Here is a 17807-nt window from a genome sequence, read left to right on the forward strand (position 1 = left end):
GAAAGATGAAGAAGATCTGACAAGGAGATGACATTTAAACTGGGATCTGTAGGATGCATTGATATTGATCAGACTTATCAGGAGGGAAAATGGACACTAGTTTGCATGGTTCAGGGGCCAGGATATAGAAGGCTATCTGAGCAAGGGACAGAGGGCATTCATGGCAAGGGACACAGTACAAGCAAGTCACATGTGTATGGACACCTGCAGATCAAACCATCTGAATAGTATGAGATAACAAGGTTATCATACTGAGTTGCTGCATTTCCAGTCAAATCAAGGCAATTTCTTTTAGAATGAGGCTAGAATGAAGGTGGAGTGCCAATTCAACTGAGAGTTTTGACATCTGTATTGTAAGGGAAGAAAAAGTTTGCCTTAGCCTTTTAGTGTCCCTGGCTGGGTCTAAAAATTAAAAGAACAAAGATTAGTAGGAGAAAAGCCTACAAATTTTATTGAATTTTTACATTTAAATGGGATCCTTCCCAAGAGAAAGAAGACCCAAAGAAGTGACCAGAGCAGAAAGCTTTTATGTCTTTTAGGCAAAGAAACAACACATTTGTGAAGAATTGACAAGACAGAGGGGTTTGGGCTAAAGGTAGGAAATGATGAAGTAACTAACTAGTACAATAAAAGTTAAACAAGTTTTGTTTGTATAGATTTCTTGGCCCTAAATTTCCTGACTCTGGTGATGAGAATGTCTTTCTTCCTCCAAGCCAGGGAAGGTTCCTTTTACATGGAAGTTTTATGACCTGTTTCAGGGAAGAAAGGCAAGGTGGAGAGGTGAGCATGATGTTCCTGCTTCTGCCATTTTCCCAAACTCCTTCAGCTTAAAATATTTAATATGCCAAGGTGCCATATTGGGTAGCATATCCTGAACCCCATCATTATACTAGAAGTCAACTGTCTTCCTGTCCATTGGCTCTTGTGCACATGCAGGTGGTCATTATGGTTGTAGTAGTTAGCACCTTCTGGATATTCTTAAAGAATCAACTCATGCAAAAACATTAATTTTTACTGAGAATTAACTCAGACTTCTGTCGGGGAGATGGGTTACTGGTGGTGGATTAAGTTCATCACAACAAATAAAATGATATTTAGTCATTTTTTCCAGACTCCTTGCTTTGCCAAGTCAACTAATGAGAACAGTGATGGGGTAAGGATGGGGGAAGAGGGTGTCCACAGTCCTCTTCCCTTACTGATTACACACACAGCCTTCTGGCTTTGTTGCTTTAATTTCAATGTTCTCCTTTGGAGATTACACAGCAATTAAACTTTATCCAGGTCCTGAGATTGAATTTAGCTACTCAAACCTCTACATAGTAGTCAATGAAATGCAGTTTGGTTAGTTGTCTGGACCCACACTCCTAGGAGGCCGTTTACCACTTTTTGGTACATGATAATTCCTTTGAAGTCACAGCCCAAAATGTTATATTTGTACATTTATTTCAAAAATTCAATGTTGAATAAAATTTGGTGGATAAAATTTTGTCTGTCTTATTATTTATTGCATATATCTCACAGACCTACTTGTGTTCTTCTCACTGTTACTCACATAGATCTAAGAGGTCCCATAGTTAGGACCGACTACTGTGAGCAAAATTACTATGAGCACTTACTTCTCTACCCAGTTAATTAAGTTGCCAGTTTAATTCAGATATTTCTGTGTGGCAAACATGTATCAAGTTGAATATCACCTTAGAGAAGAAGTCTGTATAATCCTCTACATAAAATCCATGTTGCATGTGTATGATACATGTGTGTCTGTGTGTGTGATAATAGAGCTTATTTAAATAACAGAATGGAAATAAAAGTGTGAGGCCTGGGATGTGATGTGGTACAATGTTAAACAGGACTTGGAGAAGGACCCAGGAGAATGAGAAGTGAGGGGCAAATTAAATTCCCAGTGGAAACCTCTCCCATGTTTGCTGATGGTCTTCTTGTATTCCTTGTACCTCAACTTGGTGTCCGCTATGTATTGGCTACTCAGTATTTTTTTATGGAGTGAAGAAAATATGGTTGAGATGGGAAAGACCCGTGGTTAAAAGTGCCAGACTCTCAGAAATGGAAGAGAGATGGGGAGAGGTGAAGTCACAGGTGCCTTCTGTGGAGGTGAGATGGGGAGCCAGTGGGGGTGGAGGAGGAGCCAGCTGTGTTTGGCAAGGGGAATTTTTCTTTACCCATCAGTATGCTGTTAAGACGATACCTGCTACAATAATTGGTTAGAAGGGATTATTCATTTAAGACAAAGCTTCAAGGGAAAGGGATTATCAAATGAGATCAGGATTCGCTAAAAGAAAATACAAGTGCTGTTTTAGAAAAGAAGTGTTGGTGGATATTCTCATCTCTTGTCAAGAAGCTTTAGTCTGACATACTGTTACAAACTTAAACTCATTTTTTTTAAAGACACTGTTGACACTACTGAATCTGATGAAAATTTTATTTTATAGATACCATAAATCTTGTTAACTGGATGTGGAAGTCAAGAGCTAGAGCCATGCCTATGCTCATGCCAATAGGAAATAGATGCACAGGGTCTGCTTGTGTAAGAAACTGGTTAGAATAAGGCATTACTTGGAAATAATGATGGTGGCTTCTCCTTATCATCGATGGTTCTCATCTTTAGTAATTTTATGTATCCAACACATACTAAGAATATGCCGAAGAACAGGTGGAGATTTGCCTGTGATTCCTACGTGAAAAGAACGCATGTTTAAATTCCCATTGATTCATGCCCTGCCTCCACAAAAGACTTGGAGGCAGGTTAACAAACATACATCAAAACATGATGGCAAACAGAATTAGAAAGAAAAAATTAGAAGAAGTTACAAGTAAGAATAGATTAAAGGTGGGGAGCCTGGGTGGCTCAGTCAAGTGTCTGAATCTTAGTTTTGGCTCAGGTCATGATCTCACGGTTCATGGGATCAAGCCCCGAGTAGAGCTCTGTGCTGACAGCACCAAGCCTGCTTGGGATTCTCTCTCTCCTCTCTCTGTCTCTACCCCTACTCTGCTCAAGCTCTCTCTCCCTCTCTCTCTCAAAATAAATAAAATTAAAAAGAAAGAATAGATTGAGGGGACTGCAACAAAATTTGTGCCAACTGTTAGGACCGAAATAGATATTTGTATCTAACCTAAGATTTAGTTGCAAACTCCCTGTGGGACAAAGTGAAAAGGAAAATATGACCACTATTATGTCTTATGATAAGAAAGGAAGAAACACACCAAATACTCAAGGAAAGCAAAGCTGTTCCTGGAACTGAATTTCAAAAGAAAATTTTCATATGGGACTTTGTTTAGAGGGCATTTTGTGATGTGGTATATACTACCTTTAATAGTATTTCTCTGGAGTAATGGATTCCATATGGCTGTTTCCTGTAATTACTTTCTATAAAAGCTCAGTCAATGCTAAAGTGAAATTCAGTGAAGGCAGTTCTTTAAGAGGCCATAATAACATGATCTGAGTGTACAACCTTCTTATGGCCCAGAATGAGCAAAGGATGGTCCCTAGGTTAGTGGTCTTTGAACCTATAAGTCTTTGGAAAAAATTTTACCCTCTTCCTCATCTTTAGGCTAAATTTGGATTTTCCATCATAAGTTTAAAATTTTACAAAGTTCGTAATTTATGGTACCCTCTGAATGCTGACATTTAAAAATATCTTACACATTATCCTTTTATGTGTATTCCCTGGAATCTAACCAACACAATATGAAACACATCATCACCCAAATATATAAACAATAGAAGTTCCTTTTGACAGTTATAAATTTTGCATCGTTTATCCTTGAACTTTTAATTCTATTCTACTTTTCCCACATGATTTAATCCTCATGCAAAATGTTTACCTGAAACTTTATAATGGCCACTCAGACATATTTTTCTACGACAAAAACATACATACAAATAATTTTATTTTTTAATTCCTTTGACCATAAGCTTTAAATGTTGAAATGTCTACTGAATTGAATTTATACAATGATAATTATTAATGGACAATGGATCAAAAACATACGATGTAGGTTCAAATTTTGGTGGCTAATTGTTAAGCATAAAAAGTAAAATATATCTCAGCAGGATTATTGTAAGATAAGGAAAGAAGACCCTGTTCTTCTCTAAATTGAAAGAAGAAAAACTGTGAAAGGGGAGGCAAGATAGAAAAAGTTGGTCCAGGGGCTCCTGGTTGGCTCAGTTGGTTAAGCGTCCGACTTAGGCTCAGGTCATGATCTCACGGTCGGTGAGTTTGAGCCCCGCGTCGGGCTCTGTGCTGACAGCTCAGAGCCTGGAGCCCGTTTCAGATTCTGTGTCTCCCTCTCTCTCTGCCCCTCCCCTGTTCATGCTCTGTCTCTCTCTGTCTCAAAAATAAATAAACGTTAAAAAAGAAAAAGTTGGTCCAAAGGCATTCTTTTAGGAAGATCAGTTCTGGGAAGGAGCATTATATATAAAATTAAAGATGTAGAAGCCAATTCCCTTATATTTTTCTAAGTGTATGATTCTTTGAACATTTTTTACATATTCCAGTTTCAAAATGTTTAAAATTTTTTTTTATCATGGTGTGCTTACATGAGGTAAAAGACTCTGCAGCTTGCATATCTTGCCTGTCCTGGGGGCCCATGGGATTCTAAGTAGGGGCATGTGTGTAGGAAGAGTAAGAACTTAGATTTCTTACTAAAATCCTGAAAAATAATGCTCAGTAAGTTTTAATGATATGCTTCACTTGGTTTATAAATACCAAACTTAGAAACTGAATAGTTATTAATACGTTCTTTTAATCTTATGGAAAAGAAAAGTCTTTGGAATTTTGTATCTTTTACTATGAACTTGCATTCTTGGATCAGTCCGTGGCTCTGCAGGAAGACATCATAGTCAAACAATGGACCTCAGGATAAAGTTTGAAAATTACCAACCTATTGTAATTGATGGCCCATCTCAGGCATTATTGAGAACCGTCTCCTCAAATGAAGAGTCTTTGTAGTATATAAAATACCTTGGTCTTGTAAACCAAAAAAGGAGAACATATGTCCTCCCTAAGACTTCAAGGAAGAAGCAACAGCCCCACTATCAGCCCCCAAAGCTGAAATTCTTTCTTAAACTATTCCTTGCCAATACCAGAAACCAACCCCACAACTTTCATAATTCATATATTGCATATACCCATACTGTGCTTGCCCAGTATGTCTTCATTTTCCACAAAAAAACAAGTGAAAATCCTCTATTACCATGGCACAAAACACGTAATGTGAAATCAGCCTATCAATTATTAACCCATATGTCCCATAAGTAGTACTATACACCCCAATATTACATAAGACATACTATGTATATCATGCATTAACTGCTAGTCCCCATGAATATTAAGCATGTACAGTAGTTTATATATATTACATAAGACATACTATGTATATTGTGCATTTCCAACATGGCTTCCAAACAGTCTTTGTAAATGGTACCTTTTTAAACTGAGTTAAAAATAATTTGACTCAAAGGTTTGGTTTCTATGTATTTTTCTTTCTCTTTGATCTCTTCCTACTACACCGAAGGCATACTTACTTAGGTCATACCAAAGAAAACGATGACTCAAGAAAGTCTTTTCTAAGTGCAAGCCAGAAAGATCCAGAGACTTGCCAGCAAAGCTGATTTTTCTGCTCTTAAAGAGCATATAAAACTTGGGTTAGCATGGACTCTGGAATTAGATTTTTGGATTCCAATCCAAGCTCTACCATTTACTAACTCTGTGTGATCTCGTCCAAGTTATTTAATCTCCCGGTAACTCAAGTTTCCTCATCCGTAAAATGGCACTTAGGTGAGTTAATATTTGTGAAAAAAATGTACAGACCAGTGCTTAGTGCATACTGAGTGGTATACAAGTGCTTGTTTATTTAAAAAAGCATACACACATATAATACTCATAGCATTTTATATTTTACATACCATTTTCATGTTAGCTGTATTATTTAAATCTGTATTTTATAATATAGAAATGTAAAAAATATAGCTTGTTGCTTATCCTAGATCAAAGACCTATTAACAGACAAGTTTGCGATTCAAACCCACATGTTCTAGGTTCATATTTAAAGGTTTTGTTTTATTTCTGCCAAATCTATACCTGAATTCACTTTACTCCTAGCATCGTTTTGTTACTTGAACGATTTTCTGATATTTAAAGTTTGAACTTGCTGCACATTTTCAGGAGCTTAAAGCAGACATACCTATAATTGAGTCTTTGCCAGCCTTTGTACCATCCTACTGGCTAGACACTACTTTCGACTAGGTTTTTCTGGTCCCTAGTCACACCTAGGTCAGTTAAAAAAACTGCCCCCTGGGAAAGGAAAGATCACTTCAAACAGTACCAGGCGACACTTATACTTGAAGTAAGAGGCCTCTTTCACACATACTGCGATGTCCAGGACTAAGATGTTCCCAGGTCTGGATAAAAATTGTGGTTAGTAGAGAACAATATGAGTATACCAACAGTCATTCATTTTCTTTCTGTTTCCAATTTCTCTAACACAAAGACCATTACATCGTCTCTGATTGGTCATTATTTTTTCCTATTGTTCAAACTAAACTTGAGTAATAATTTCTTAAGGTTTCATTTTGGTAACACGAAATTACTCCTAGTCCAGAAAGAGAGAAACCTGTCTTTCAGGATTTTTTAAAGTTCTTTTTCTTTCTGTAAAATTTTTAAATGTTTATTCATTTTTGAGAGACAGAGAGAGACAGAGTGTGAGCAGGGGAGGGACAGAGAGAGAGAGGGAGACACAGCATCTGAAGTAGGCTCCAGACTCTGAGCTGTCAGCACAGAGCCCGACGTGGGGTTTGAACCCACAACCTGTGAGATCATGACCTGAGCCAAAGTGGACGCTTAACTGACTGAGCCACCCAGGTGCCCCTTAAAGTTTCTTTTCTTAACTTCCACTATGTTAATCTGGAAACTGTAGGTCTGAGTTTGAAGGAGAAAAATCTATCAAAGATCTCCCCACCTTAACTGGTTGAAACTGAAATGTCTCCTAACCCCATGTGAACTTTGGATTTGCTCCTTTACAGGTCCCTGAGTTTTTGCCCAGTTGCATGAAGTTCCAATTGAGTGCAAAACGTTACTCTTTGCTTAGAATTCAATCATGAATTTGAGATTTCTTGTGCTCTTATTCTTCCTAGCTACTTCCTTTCTAAAACTCTGCCCCAGGGGTGTCTGGGTGGTTCAGCTGGTTAAGCATTGGACTTCAGCTCAGGTCATGATCTCATAGTCTGTGAGTTCAAGCCCCAATCAGGTTCTCTGCTATCAGTGCAGAGCTTGCTTCAGATCCTGTCTCCATCTCTGCCCCTCCCCTGTGTTTTCTCTCCCTCTCTCTCAAAAATAAACATTAAAACAACAACAACAACAACAACAACAACAACAAACAACTCTGCCCCACAAAGTCAAGCCATTCCAATTTGAGTGAACTCTTAGGTCTGACTCCTCAATTTTGTGAGCCTGTCCTTGCTTGTGTTCCCTCCCCCTTATCTGTGTCATGCCTTTAGGCAAAGGTGCTAATAAGGCTCATCTTGTCTGTTTCCCTTCTCTTAGGGATTAAAGTCCTGTGTTGCCTCTTGTCTAATGTTTAAAAAGTACTGTTTCATGTATGTTTCTGGTGGGAGGGCAGGTCTGGTACTTTTTACTGCATTGTGGTCTATCTGTTGAATAAAATAACAAAACTTTGGCTTGCGCTTTGCATGCATTTTTAAAACAATTATTTTTCTATCGACTTATTTTTATTGTACTTTAAAAGTATATCAGCCTGTGACAGAAGGAAAATAAAAAAGAGCCGCTTTTCACCACAACAGTTTAACTTTAATGTGCATACAGATCACCCGGGGATCTTGTTAACATTCAGATTTTGATGCGGCAGGTGTGGGAGCTAAGGCTCTACCAGTTTCATCAGATGATGGCAATGCTGCCAGTCTGTGGGCCACATTTTGGGTAGCAATGCTCTGTGCCATAGGAGGATCAGCTTCTGGGCTCAGACACATAATGGATACCGATAAACAGTAAGTTAGATTTACTGAAGGAGCAAAACCCACGAAGAAGCGTCAGGACAGCCCAGGTAAGAAAGAGACATTTGTTCCTTTCTTCTGCCTTTTCTCTACCCAACCCTGGAGGACTTGGTGTTAAAGGAGGAACTGAGAAGAGATCACTCAAAGAAGTCAGGGTCCCAGCTCAAGACTGTACTCTGGCAAACAGCCGGCAGTGCATGAAGAAACCCTAATAGACTCTGAGATTAAACTTTTAAATGCTGAAAATGATAGAATTGGCCCAAGATAACATCAAAGTACAGGCAAATTATACAGAACATCACTGAAAGCTGTGATTAGAAGAAAAAGTTATTTCATATTTATACTTCTCAATATTAAGATGACTTGACAGAGTGGTTATGTATACACAACACTTGCCTTGAGAACACTTTCAACTGCATTTCAAAGTTTGTATAAAAATGAAATAAAATCATGCATAAAATTATTTTAAAATGTTACCTTAGAACAGTGTCTATATAATTAAAGATTTAAAATATCCTCTTTATCTAGAGCAAAATACACACACACATGCGTGCACACACACACACACACACACCTACACACACACACAAACGTGCACACACACGCACCCCAACCCCCCCACACTCACGTGGACACACACACACACACCCAAATGCACACACTTGTGCACACACACGCGTGCACGCACCTCCCCCCCCCCCACTCACACACACAGGCACATACACACACACCAATTTTTGTAATAGAGACAAGTCACCACTTTTATGAGTGGCCTCTCTGGCCATCGATTCCAAGTTGGTCCCTTTACTTCTAATGTGTTTTCTTTCTTGAATGCAAACTTGTTCAGCTTGAAAAGGATTGGGAGATGCAGTGAAATCTAGGTAATAGAAGATATACAATGTAAGGCTGATTAACTCTAAAGAGAAAAGTTATTTTGTGACATGGAATAGGCAGTAAGATTGGATGATTTTGTAGCTGCATAAATTGAATTACAATTATTGCCAAAGGCAAGCAGCACCATTAGAAAGCACATCAAAACGGTAACCAAAGCAGACACACTGCCAGTGTTTTTAATGGGTGTATCAATTGTCCGTGGTGGAGATGTTGTTGAGAAATAACTCAATGAGACTTTTTCTGCGGTGCTTCAGACAAGGGAACTATTAAGATGTACATTCCATTGGCCTAGAAAACAGTGCATGTTTTTGGAGTTTAAGTGAACCATCTCACAAAAACTTGTGACTAAGCATGTGTGTACAAGTATACGTGCGCGCGCGCACACACACAGAAACTTACGCTTGTGGCTACCTTTTTGGTATTCAAGATGAAATATTTGTCCAGCAGGCTTCATTCAGGAAGCTGTGTACAATTCTGAAATTAAAAATGCTTTGTCAACTTTCCTATAGAAAAAGGAAAAAAGGTAACTAATATTTTGTTAACATGAATGAGTCTACTTCTCTCGAGCTTGACTTCAATCCTACTTCCTCACTGAGGCTTTTTCTGGCCACCTCAACATAAAATGATCTATTTCACCATCATTTAATGCACTAGCTTCTTATCTGTCACTTATTTGTCATTTAAATACTGCTTAGCATCAATAATTATTTTTCTTTGTGTTATTTTCCCAGAAAGCTCTTCCAGGACAAAGAATTTTGGGGTATCTCACAGTAATTTCCATGATGCCCATCACCTAGTAAATATTTAATAATAATCACTACCATTCATTGAGTTTCAAGTACCTGCAGGATACTGCTATGTTATTCACATATTCTAATCAATTTTTATGGCACCTCTGTGAGGTGGCTATTCTTTCCATTTTTCTAAATGATGACACGGAGTCTCAGACAAGTTAAATGACTTGCTGAATCCATGCATTGGGTTAGGGTTTGGTCTGACTCCAAAGTTTTAATTACTGTGATATCCGGCCTTCCTGGTACCCACTATATGTGTTAAGTGACAGTTCAGGAGATCAGATTCCAGGACCAGCTTTGCCTCTAAAAAAACTCACTGATTTTGCCTTAGTCATTTTATTTCACCGGCCTCAGTTTCTCTTGTTGTAAAATGAAACTAAGTCCATAGATCCTACGTATGTGTTTACAGGGGAACTAGCATTTACTGAGCACCTAGTATATGCCACAAAGTATAGTAGTCACCTGCTTGCATATGCACATCTCACTAAATCCTCCCAATGCCCCTTAAAAAGATATATTGATATATCTATTTTATAGTTGATGAAAGTGAGAATCAAGGACGTTTAGTAAATTATCCAAAAATATTCAGCCTAAAAATGAGAGAGTCTAGATTTGAACCTATGTGTGCCTGACCCTAATATCATTGTCTTTTAACTTCACCATGGCAAAAATTTGAGGAAACCTGCTATTGAGTCAATACTGACAGACAATCAATTTTCTATTTTGGGAGAAAAGATGCACATCATTCATTCCCTATATTCCTCTATTGGGTTCAGATTAGTCTCACTTTAAAAAATAGTCTTCCTGGTGCCTGGGTGGTTCAGTCAGTTAAATATCCAACTCTTGATTTTGGCTCGGGTCATGATCTCATGGTTCGTGGGATTGAGCCCCAGAGTCGGGCTCTGTCCTGATAGCACAAAGCCTGCTTGAGATTTTCTCCCTCTCCCTCTCTCTCTGCCCCTCCCCCTGCATACTATCTCTCTCAAAATAAAGAAATAAACTAAAAGTAAATAAATAAATAATGGTCTCCCTATCAGAAATGTATAGTTTGAGGTAGAAGTTAATCATGCCAAAGTGATCATAATAAAAAAAGTCTCTAGATCCAATAGTAATTTTTATCGCCTTTGAGATTCAGCAAAGTGTAGACAATATTTCAAATATCTACTTCTGGCAAATGTTATATAGAATGTCTTTGAAGTCTTTAAAATTTTCCAGTTTTCCGGTTTACAGCTAACATTTCTAGTTATCTCTAATGTGTTAACATGATTAGTATGCCCTCGTAAGGGCATGTAGTAAAGCATTTGCTTGCTCACTAGATCCAAATATTTTTTAACCACATTAAAAAAAATAGCAACTAATTACTCAGGGGTGGATTTGGGTATTGTTATTGTTATTCTATTTTACTCACCCCAATCTGGCATCTGACCTGCTTTCTCCCTCCCTTGCCCACCCCCATTTTCATTATAAGGTATTACATCTGAATTCAGGGCAGTGAGCTGCATTTAATGCTGCTGTTAAAATAGTGTAGACTCGGAAAAGCAATTTCCTGTTTAGGGGGAAAGAATGAACAAAACCATAACTATTTCTCCCAGGATGTGTCCCAGTGCAATTTTCACCTTGAATTAAACCTTTAAGTCAAAATCTGCAAATAGTGCCAGAAACTTTTTGGCTTAGTATTGTACAGCAGTTAAGACTATTATTATTTTTTTTTTCTTTTTCATCAAGTGAGTTTACAAATCAGGTAATTACCAGAATGTTTTATTGTTTGCCTTTAGGTGAAAATGCTTTATTTGGCATTAAGTTGGTTCTACAAAAGAGCCCACTTAAAAAATACATACAAAGGAGTTCTCTTTATCACATGAAAGTCATACCAACTGCTAATCTAGCTTCACTGGAAAGGTTTTCTGTACAATTGATAAATAGTGAATGTGCTTATTTCAATTTCTTCCCACGTCCTAACAGCAGATTTCTCCTCAAGGTGATATTAAACATACGAAGTGAAGAACTGAAGCAGAATCGGCCTTTACACCATGCTGTCTAAATGACTTCTTTATTTTGTTAATGAGAGTGTAGTCCAAGAGTTAATTCAGATCTACATGGTAGTGTAGTTGGGATAATCTGAATCATATGCAATTCTTTTTTTTCTTTGTTTAATGCTTATTTATTTTCGAGACAGAGAGAGAGAGAGAGAGAGAGAGAGAGAGAGAGAGAGAGAGATGGAGCATGAGTGGGGGAGGGGCAGAGAGAGAGGGAGACACAGAATCCAAAGCAGGCTCCAGGTTCTGAGCCATGAGCACAGAGCCCGATGCGGGGCTCGAACCCACAAGCCGTGAGATCATGACCTGAGCTGAAGTCAGCTGCTTAATTGACTGAGCCACCCAGGTGCCCCGTGAATCATATGTAATTCTTAAGAACTACTGAGAACCCTTACTGAACCAGAGCCTGAGTTGCTCTGAAAAAATATTGAGATAATGCCCATGAAAACTGGAAGTGAGAAAGTTCCTGTCACTAGTTAATTCTGGAAAAATGCTATGAGTGCAAGTTTTTTTATAGACCAATCATCCAGTGCCTGCTTTAGTCAAGCCTGGCTTTGAACACTGTTTTGGTCATAATTTATCTGTTGTGAACTTAGTTCACAGTGAATTTTATGAAAAGTTGAGCACAGCTCTGTTCTATTCTACTCTTTCCAGGTAGATGTCTTAGACCTCCTGGAACATGTCCAGTATAATTTGCCTCCTATAGGTCTATAACCCCTTGCCTGTGCATTAAGGTAGCATTTGAAGATTGGAAATTGTGGATATCACTAAGCAGGCTGTATTTATTATCTAGCAATCTGTTCACTATCTTTTGCAGAAGTGACACATCTCTGCTGCCTTTGTTAAAATTATCCATTTTTTATTCGTTCTTGAAAGCATGGGATTCAGTCTCCACCAAGGGTTAAACTTAGTATAAACAATGTTCAAACTAAAGTTACCTGAGGGAAGGAGACATATCTTGAATTAATACAGCTGATCCTATAAAGAGGGCTCTTGGCAATTGCATTGATTTCATTTTGCTGAGAGTGATTTTGAGACATTAAAAAGTAATTGAATATTTTACTCCCTTTACACCGTCTGAAACATCTAAAAAGGACAAGGATATTTAGGAGCCATACTATGAAAAATAGTACATACTCTAGTCACATTAAATACTTTTGTGCATTTTCAGAATGCTGGCTTTGCAGATTATACATCAACAATGAAAATATGTCTTTCTTGTTTTCTGTTTCTTTTTCTCTCTTTAGTTTTTCAAGCAGATACTAGCACCAGTAAGTAAACTCTGTGTATTGCATTCTGAGAGAATACATTTCTAACTGTGGTCAGTATATTTCCTGCTGTGTTAGGTTAATAGCTCCTTTCCATTGTTTACTCCAGAAAATGCATTTCTTCAAGGTCAGTCCTGTTTCATTAAGTTATTAAAAAATAAAAAAGTAATAACCTCATGTATAAAAAAGTTACCCTAGCTATTGATGTTGCTGTCAGTGTGGCTGATACTGCTGCTGTGATTACGGCTGTGCGTGCTGGCTGTTGGCCACTTTCTTCTCTCGAATCCTATAAAGGCACGATAAATGGGATCATATCTGTAAATTATACAAAATTGAGATCTTTGGTTATATGCAAACACACAGCTTCATCTTCTTTCAAATAGCAATGTAGCTTCTCAAAGATAGAACGAAGTTGAGTCAAGTGCACTGAGTTCTTTATCCAAGTGAGGAAGATGTGAACTGGACTAAGCAGAGTCTCCCTGCCTGTGACTGCCATGATACCAGCACATGGACAGAAAATAGCTGCTGATATCACTGAGTTGAAATGTAATTTTTTTGGCTTGGCTGTGGCTGGGAAGAAGAAACATTCTTATTTAAAATAAACAAAAATGATAAGAAACCTTATTAAATTTTATCTTCAAATTTTGCTTTTGTTCTACCTGGAAGCAGTAATTTAAGATTGCTCCCATGGTGTTTTACACAGTTCCTTGAATATAGCAAGCTCATGTAGGACTTGAGAACATGGGGGTGAAATGAAATTTGATATAAAAGATAAGTTGAATCACTTACTTGCTATGCTAATCTCTTTCCAAGTCCATAGCATCACTGGTGGTCTTGCATTTAGATGCACATTCCAATTTCTATACCCAGGAGAGTAGCCTGAACAACCACTGCCGATCCAATAGTTCTGGAGACTTAGGCTGTAGCAGAGAGGAGAGAAGTATCTCTGCTCTGGTATTAGAATCAATCATGGTTACATCTTCCAATTCTTGGTCTGAACTCCTGATGCTAGAATGCCTTAGAGACAAGGCTATCTCAGTGTGCATGCACGCATGTGCACACACACACACACTAAATTTTCTAAAGCAGCAAACAGGTAGCACCAGAGCAGTTAGGTCAGGGCCAATTTCTGCTGTAGCCATGTGAGGTCCCTAAAATCTTAGGAAAGAAGACTGTTTATCATTCATTCAGTTAACGTATATTAGTGATTGCTATGTGTATACACTATTCTGATACTGCGGATAGAGTGATGAAAGACAAATGACTTGTATTCTAGTGAGAGACAAAAATAATAAACAATATAACTTCAGGTAGAAACAAATCCTACCTGTAAAGCAGAGTAAGGAGATAGGGGGTGACAATTGGTTTGGAGGCATGGTCAAAGACAATCCTTCTGAAGAGGTGACATTTGGGCAGTTGTGGGTAAGATGAAGGGGACAGTCATGCAAAGATCTGTGATAGGAGTATTCCAGGCATACAGCACAAAAATGTAGAGATGTAGGGGAGGAGCTAGCTTGTGTTCTTGAGGACCAGCAGAAAGGAGTAAGCATGGCTGGAGTGTGCTGAGGCAGAGTGATAGCAAGGAGAATGTGAGGAGGATCTTTTAATACCCTGGGAGATATAATGTGGCTCGGACTATGGTGGTATTCATGAATGCAGTAAGAAATGGTTGAGATTTAGGAACTGTTTTGAAGCAGTCAGAAAGTCTCATAAGGCATGAAGAGAGAAAGAGAAATGGTTTTTCTATTAACTGAGATAAGAAAGAGAATGGGTGAGTCTTTTGTTTCCCTTCCTAGAGACATGAAGTGTTCTTTCAAACATGCTAAATTTGAGTAGCTTTTTCGACATGTAAATGGAGATCACAAACAAATATTGACCATTTATGTCTGGAGTTCTTGGGGGAAGGGTGGAGCTGGAGACACAAATTTTAAGAGTCATTTGCCTGTGGATGGTATGCAACTCCATGCAACAGGATGTGATCATCATAAAGAGAGAGGAGATGAAGAGAAGAGGTCTGAAGCATGCTACAATTGGAGGTCTAGAAGAAAGGAAAGAACAATTAAGGAGATTTCACGTTGTTAGGATTGATCATACTAATGAACATGTCTTATCACAGTGATGAACATTCAGATCACAGACTGCATCAGAAAACTGTTTTATGTAAACTCTAAACTTGAGCTATCGTGGACAGAGGAAAATAATTTTCTATAGCTTCTAATTAAAGCAACTGTAGAAGAAAACAAACTTTCCAAACTAGATAGGGTGAATGTCAAAGATCAAATGCATAATTAAAACAACCCTTAGTCATCATCTCCCCAAAATTAAAGGTTTAGACCATATCCTATGATGGAAAATTAATTCCCCCCAAAAATTATTTGATACTTGTTGAATACACAAAAATATTTAAGTTAAATCTTAGAGAACAATATACACTTTTTAATCCTCTTTTTAAAAGTATTTATTTATTTATTTATTTATTTATTGAAAGTGTGAGCAGGGGAGAGGCAGAGAGAGAGAGAGAGAGAGAGAGAGAGAGAGAGAGAATCCCAAGCAGGCTCCATGCTGTCAGTACAGAGCCCGACATGGGGCTCAATCTTACCAATTGTGAGATCATGACCTGAGCCCAAATAAGAGTCAGTTGTTTAACCGACTGAGCCCCCCTGTGCCCCTACACTTTTTAATTCCTGCTTTGAATTCAGTCATACTTAATTAATCTTTTTGTTGTCTTTTTAGAACCAAAGTAAAAAAAAAAATTCCTTTGAGCCATTGTTATAGATTGAACTCTAAATCCTATCTCTGGTGTTCACAGTAGGCAAAAAGCAGTCAACTTGCTCCTTTTTCAGGATAATGTCTTAACAGGGCTTTTTCTTTTGTGGGTACCCTAAACATTATAAACGCTCCAAGCAAATTGTCTAAAGAGACATCTCCCTTTTTCAGGGTCCTTTGGTAAGGTAGCTTTCAGAACAGAAAAGAGGGCATTTGAAAAAATGGAAAAGAAATCCTGTGGTTACATAAGACAGAGTTATTTTCTTACCTCTGAATTTGCCTTTCATTTATCAAAGAGTTGTTTACAAGGACTAAGAAGACTGACCTATCTCTCCGTTCTTTAATTCTTTGTTTATGAACTGGTGTAAACAAACAAGAATGCACATAGCATGGGGAGTTAATGGTAAAAACCCATTGTTTGGGAATGCAAGCTGGTGCAGCCACTCTGGAAGACAGTATGGAGGTTCCTCAAAAAATTAAAAACAGAACTACCCTATGACCCAGCAATTGCACTACTAGGTATTTAACCAAGGGATACAGGTGTGCTGTTTTGAAGGGACACATGGACCCCCATGTTTATAGCAGCACTATCAACAATAGCCAAAGTATGGAAAGAGCCCAAATGTCCATCAATGGATGAATGGATAAAGAAGATGTGGTATATATATACAGTGGAGTATTACTCAGCAATCAAAAAAAATGAAATCTTGCCATTTGCAACTATGTGGGTGGAACTGGAGGGTATTATGCTAAGTGAAATTAGTCAGTCAGAGAAAGACAAAAATCATATGACTTCACTCATATGAGGGCTTTGAGAGACAAAACGGATGAACATAAGGGAAGGGAAACAAAAACAATGTAAAAACAGGGAGGGGGACAAAACAGAAGAGACTCATAAATATGGAGAACAAACTGAGGGTTATGGGAGGGATTGTGGGAGGGGGGATGGGCTAAATGGGTAAGGGGCATTAAGGAATCTACTCCTGAAATCATTGTTTCACTATGCTAACTAATTTGGATGTAAATTTTAAAAAATAAAAAATAAAATTAAAAAAACCACTGTTTTGTTATCATAGCTTATAGCATTATAGTATTTCTCAACAGATTGGCATCATTGTTTGGTGCAAAGGATTTTCCCATTATATAAGAAACAGATTCACATTCAGAGATTAAGTTAATCCATTTTAATTATTTCCTCAACAGTGTCTAAAATTAAATGAATGAGAAAATAATATAAATTTCTTTTATTCACCTTGAATTCGTTTGAAAAAATTTAAGTCCAAATATATTTTGGCCTACATTGTGCATACTAGTCTTGTTTTAATTGTGCATCTGTGGCTAGTACATCCTTAGCAACTAAAGCAAATACTACTGTGTGTAATGTTCCATAGAGATGATAGATGTTAAGCATAGTTGTCTTTGGAGGTGCAAAGGGAGAGGTCCAATGGAATCGTGGCTTCACTTCATTCTTGAGGATGGCTGATGTATTTGAAACTTTCTCAGGATCCCCTGCAATCACCATTTATCTTGGGATTTGATTCCATTGAGCCCATGGAAACTAGGAGAATACAAGCTACCTGTGCATCCCCTCAAAACTTGTGGTGCTAGATTTGATATCCTGGAGCTACTTTTCAGGTGCACACAGCTTTGATTCCTAGGAAAATTCATGAATATATTTTCTCTGTAACATTTCCTGTTATATAATGTTCAGAAACCAGACTAAGCATTACTGATGTTACAACAGACAATACAGACAAAAAAAAAATCTCATACACAGATCCTATCTTATATCCTCTTTGATTCCCATGTGTCATATGCTGAATGTTTGTGTCTTCCCCCAATTCACATGTTGAGATCTTAATCCCAATAGGATGGCATTAGAAGGAGTGGCGTTCGGTAGCTGTTTATGTTATAAGGGTGGAGCCCTCATGAATGGGATTAGTGCCCTTAAAAAAGAGAGCCCGGAGAGTCCCGTTCCCCTACCTCTTCTGTCACGTGAGGATACAACATTAAGAAGGCCATC

The sequence above is a fragment of the Acinonyx jubatus genome, chromosome C1 (assembly GCF_027475565.1).
Source record: "Acinonyx jubatus isolate Ajub_Pintada_27869175 chromosome C1, VMU_Ajub_asm_v1.0, whole genome shotgun sequence".
NCBI classification, from domain to species: Eukaryota; Metazoa; Chordata; class Mammalia; order Carnivora; family Felidae; genus Acinonyx; species Acinonyx jubatus.